Below are 5,902 nucleotides of genomic sequence, written 5' to 3'. Positions count from 1 at the left end.
ATTTAAACTACATAATATATACATATATATATATATATATATATGTATATATATATATATATACTAACAAATACATTTTAAATATATCTTTACCAGCTTTGCAGGCCTGGACTATGTGCAGTGTCACTTCCGTTTAGCAGGTGCTGATACTGGACTGCATAAGTGACAGTGCTCTGGGAGAGAATCGTGATAAAGATAAATAACTGCTACTCGGGAACATTTTTTGCATCATTAAACATGGCAAACATATTAGCTTGCATAGAGTGAAGGAGAATCCCTGAGGAGATGGGGATGAATCAAGCAGCCCACAGTGATCATAAAGGGGTATAGACTCTTGCCAATCCCTGTAACATCAAAGACGGGTGAGGAATTCACTTCACGCTATCTGAATAACTAAACAGAAAAGAGTTCTTTGCTTATAGGCAGAGACCCGATGAACAGCACTTGTTGAAAATCCCTTTGAATTTCCTCAGGACACCTTGAGAAGACCTCAGTGCTCTTTGTCTCATGGTCCGGTTAACTTAATGCTTGTCCAAATTTACTCAGTTTTACTCAGTTACGTCAATAATCTGATCAAGCATTTCATAGTGTTACCTGTGCTGAGAGTAACCTCCTTAATTCATTTTGTAATAATAAATATGTTACTTCCTGCATAATATTTTATTGCACATACTTTTCAATTTAACATGGGTGCAAAATAATATGCATACTGGTCATTTGGACTCGCACATTGTATATTATTCTGATGTATTACAATATTTATTTGCACCAGTGTTGCCAGATAAAACCAAAAACACACCCTGTGTCTACTGCATGGAAAAGGTTGAACTGGCATATAAGATAATTTTACTTACACTTTACTTACAAATTTAATAAAATAATCATTAATAATGTTAAAGTAATTTTTTGTCTTTTTTAGTATTATATGGATGGACACTTTTATAAAGTACTACTTATTTATGTCCAAATTGTTTTGAAATGATTAAATTAGCCTTTTTAATATTCGTAGCATAGCAGTATCACTCTATAATAACAATTTTTCAGGTAAAAATATGGGATTATTTTAAAAACATCTTGTCACTCGTGTGAAGCAACTGACAACATGTTTCCATACAACAAGAAAATCTAAAACCAATTTGTTCAGTATATTAGAAAGAAGAGGTTAAACAGGCATTATGTTAACGGTGTTAAAAATTTTAACAAAAGGTCACTGTAGGTGATATGTCCGAAATATATGTCCACAACAGATATATAACTGCACATGCATCCAGCGGCCTAAAGATCACGCCTCTGCCCTACTGCCCTTCTGAATCTCTGCCTTTAATAAACAGGACTGTTAGCGCTTTCATCAGCCAGGTCAAGTGTCACCCAGAACCTGTTGATCTGGGACTGCACTGACAGGAACTCACCTCATTGTGAGCCAATATGGCCATTTACTGTAGGTCTTCCTTCATGCCTTATATCTCTCAAAGATTGAAAACAGGTGCCCAAAACAACAACCGTAATGGTATTTTAGCTTCTCTTTTTTTAACACCGTAGTTTTTGCACCAGATGAGAGAGAGAGAGCAGCCAGGCCTGGCCGTGCTGCAGAATACCATTGTTTTGAGTATATATTGACATTTCACAGGCTGGTAAATGAGGGAGACCTGGCCCCTGGCCTCAGTGTGAGTTCAGTGCCACCGAGCAAATTAAACGCTGGACTTGGGGGCTGATGGGAAATTGATGTTCCTCTGTGTCCCTCAGCACTGTTTGCTTTTCAGTGAAGGCAATAAGTTGGTATATGGTGTGGGTGCAATCTCACTCTTTATACACATTGTGCACAACAGGTGGACATTGTCCACAGCATTTACTACATGTTTAAGTTGTTGCACTAATCAAAGCTGCTAATTACAACAACATATAAGACTGTCCACAATAAAGGATAAAACTTTTAAAAATCTGGTTTAAAACATGTTGCAACTTCTTAAAATTGCTCTCTTTGTATTAATAATGGTTTCATATAGTTTTGAAACACTTTTATAGTACTTCTAAGAAAAGTTTGTTGCTAAAAATATGTGGTGTAACCATCAAGAAAACAGTAATAGTATATTTTACTTTCACCTTGACGTGAAAGTGAATGTTCTTAGTCATTATTAAAAAAAAAAAGTTATTTATTTATTTAAACTATCCTAAATTATTAATTAATAAATATCATTATATTTTTATGGTGCACATCACATGACATTTATAACCATGACCAGTCAACCTTGCCTTGTAATTAAAATCATCAAATCATTAATTAAAATTATTAATATTACTTTTTGACCTTGACAGGTTTGCAGTGGGTCTCTCCATGAAATTATTTCCATTTTTCCTTTTTTTTTTGTTTATCACACACCTTATTGGCAAACCGTTTTATGCATAATATGTTTTTTTTTTTTACATTTTGAATTCTGTTCTTTTATTAAATAGAATTTATTGAAATCGATTTTTTGATTGAGGCATTTTTAAATTATGGTATCAGCCTTATATTTTATTTTATGCACTCAAAAATATCAAAATAACTTCATTTCGGAAATTAAAAACATGTTCATAATAGAAGAGTTGTATTCAAGTCATTATAAATGTATAAATGTAATATCTGAATGGATTTTGTGTTTGTTTAAATTCTAGTCATTATGAATGTATAAATTACACATTTGAATGGATTTTATTTGTATTTGTTTAAATTTCTCAATGTAGGTACTGTATATTTATTCAATTCAATTACTGAATATATTTTGGAATAAATTAAGGTCAAAAATGAACGTTATGTCATTGACCCTAATGCCATTCTCGCGAGAGGAATTACATTTTATAAATCTAAGTAGAGATGAAATATAATTTGCGAACATATTGCAATCACATTGAGTCAGGACTGGAGCCAGGAGAATGTGATTTATCTCACCTCTGAGTGAGAGAAAATTGGAGAGTTGTACTGTGTCTTTGTCTCGTGTGATTGGGTTTCCTGGAGCATGAAGTGTGTAGGTACTATGAAGTGTTGTTAGAGTAGCTGATGTTATTGTAGGTGTCAGGGAGATGGAAGTTGGCAGACACATACAAGAGTTGGGCAGAGTTTATGAATCGGAGCTTGTGATCTACAGCTCTTTTGTCCTTGAGAAGTCGAGGTGCGCGTTTGCGCTGGAGCGTGCGCTTACATGTCTGTTTGTGAGTGCGAAAGTGGGTGAATACGCTTGTTCTTTGATGGAAAGGCAGAGCAGTGTCTGCCGCCCAGTTCTTTATTGTCTCAATCTATTAAATGAACTGTCAGTTATCTTAAGTCTGCACCTCTCTCCAGGACAAAAAGTTGTAAAAGTGAGTCAATGGAGAGGTTACTTCAAAGACACACTCCTATAAAACACTATGGGAAAAAAAAGAAAGAAAATGACACCTGGGTTTATCCCTCATAACCAGACAATTCCACAGCAGCCAAACATAACAAACAGAACAACAACAATTCTAACTAAATGAGTGACGCCTGTTAAATACTTTCAAATGGTTCTGTGGTTCCACTTTTCTCCACTAAAGTAGCATTTATCATACTGCACCTGTGTAGCTGTAAAATTATCATCTATGGTAAACAGCTTTAAGGCCAGTGAAGAACAATGAGAGCAATTAATCAGCTAACTGAGTACTTCAGGCTGTCTGGGTCACTAGGTGGGCCACCACACCTGTGCTGCCGACATGCTTGATGTCTCTCTACATTCTAATGAGCAATTTGATGAGTGAAACCCATCATGATTCCAACTGTGGCATATAAAGGTGCAAGGCGCAATCTGTCACAGGGCCACCGCTCAAACAGAGGTGAAAACAACCTGAGTCAGATTTACAGCCACGTCTTGTCTTTGAGAAAGGGTGCTTGTGATCACATTTGACATGGTGTTTCCCTTTTCTTTGTGTACCTGTAATTTCTGCTAAAATGGTAACATAAGCTCATTGGAAAACGTGCCTTCAAAACTCACATAATTTACCTATAAATATAATTCACTGCAGTTGAAATTAACACTTGTGGCAGTAAAATGCCAACAACTTTTATTCCTTTTCACGCAAATTTTAGGGGCAGATCTTTGATTATTAAAGTCTTGTTTTCAGTCAGTTCCTTGCAAAATTCTATGTTATGACCTCAAAACACTTTTACCATATAGTGCATGATTTGTAAACTAATACATTTTGATGTTTCCATCATATAACCAGCTCCATATGCATCACATGCATGCCTTTTCTAATGTAGTAAACTTGCTCGGTAGGTCACCTGGTACAGTTTTGCACTTGCAATTCAAAGCACTCAGGTACGAGTCCTATTAAACAGAAGCATGAAACTAAAATGGCAAGGTTTTTTCAGGAAATGTTTTTATCTCACATTTGCTTCTGTTAACACTATCGGTCAGGTTTAGTGTAGGTGGTACATTATTTTTAAACGTTATAACCATTTGGTTAAGTGCTTTAACTTTTCACCAAAGAGTTTATTTCCAAACAGCCGATTCAACAACCGATATAATAAAACACTGCCATATTCACGTTCATCTGTTTTATATAAAACTTAATGTGCTTTTAGTGGCACTCACTAGACATTTATTTTGAAAGACACGTTTTTTCCAAATATCCTGGGTAGTGAAATGGATAGCAGAAGTCACATTCTGGAAGCAGTGCGATTCCCTTGCACTGTTGTATAGCTGAAAAGGTGAACTATGTGTTTATCACATGCATTTTTTTATAATTATTATTTTGTTTTTGAATTATTTGAAGATTCACTTTGAGCATTCAAGCAAAATATGTAAGGCTGCATTTCAGAGACTAACTGTTGTTTTTCCATATGATGGTGGCAGTGGGAGCTGTTTACGCAATCAGATTGCGATGTGCAAAACAATTTTCAATCAGGCAAGCAAATAAATGGATGCAAGGTCACATACACACCAATATGACATACACCAGCTACTTTGTAAGACATTTTTTGTCATTTCTCTTATGCAGTATACAGCAGTGCACATTGGGTGATATATGGCTCATAATGCAACTGACCTTTTCATCTCTTGTGTGTTTTTAAATTCGAAGATCAATGAATTTTTTTAGAATGAAGCTTTTTAGTTTGTAGTCCTAAAACCCATAATGTAAAAGCTGCTGAAAGTAGTTAATTAAGGACTACAACTACCACATGGATGTACATTTATGTGCTTGACGAACCACACACAATCTGTAGTTCATATAGCAGCTTTTTAGCAACGTGCATTTTTAAAGCACTAAGTGGTTTCAAAGGTCATATTTAAGGCATGACTGTGTGAAATTTATGTTGTTGAACAAAACAGGAAAGTCTCTTGAAGTAATATGATCCACAGACCGTTATTTTCTGCATAGATCACCCATTATAAATTCTAAAACCCATTAGCTTTTCCTGAGGGAGGAATTAGCATTCAGGGTTCCCCTTCAGGAACTCGAGCTGCGTCGAGTCGCTTTAAATTAGACGAGCGTTTCCTGAGGGCGAGGTCACAGCCTTCACGACGGGGCCTTCCGTTTTTTCCCGATCTCCATGCCGAGGTGTCAAGATCGTGGGAAAAAACTTATTCTTCCCTTATCTATAGCCCCACAGTGTCTAATTATTCAAATATCGTGGGGCTGAATTAGAAGGGATATGGGGCGATGCCAGTGGTGGAGCAGACGCTCGCGAGCTATCTCTCCCCATCCTCAGCATCGTCCCTGAAGGCCCCGAAGCTTCCCAACAGACCTGTTAAGCTTACATCTAGTCTGGTTGGGAAAGCTTATACGGCAGCAGGTCAGGCTGGTGCATGCTTGCCCACCATGGCGGTGTTACAAGCGTACCAGGCTGACCTGCTCAAGGACCTGGATGACAGGGAGGAGGGGGAATCCGACGTGGTAGCTGAACTGCGTC

The sequence above is a fragment of the Sinocyclocheilus anshuiensis genome, unplaced genomic scaffold (genome assembly GCF_001515605.1).
Source record: "Sinocyclocheilus anshuiensis isolate Anshui unplaced genomic scaffold, SAMN03320099.WGS_v1.1 scaffold637, whole genome shotgun sequence".
NCBI lineage: Eukaryota > Metazoa > Chordata > Actinopteri > Cypriniformes > Cyprinidae > Sinocyclocheilus > Sinocyclocheilus anshuiensis.
Note: the sequence above shows the minus strand (reverse complement) of the source record.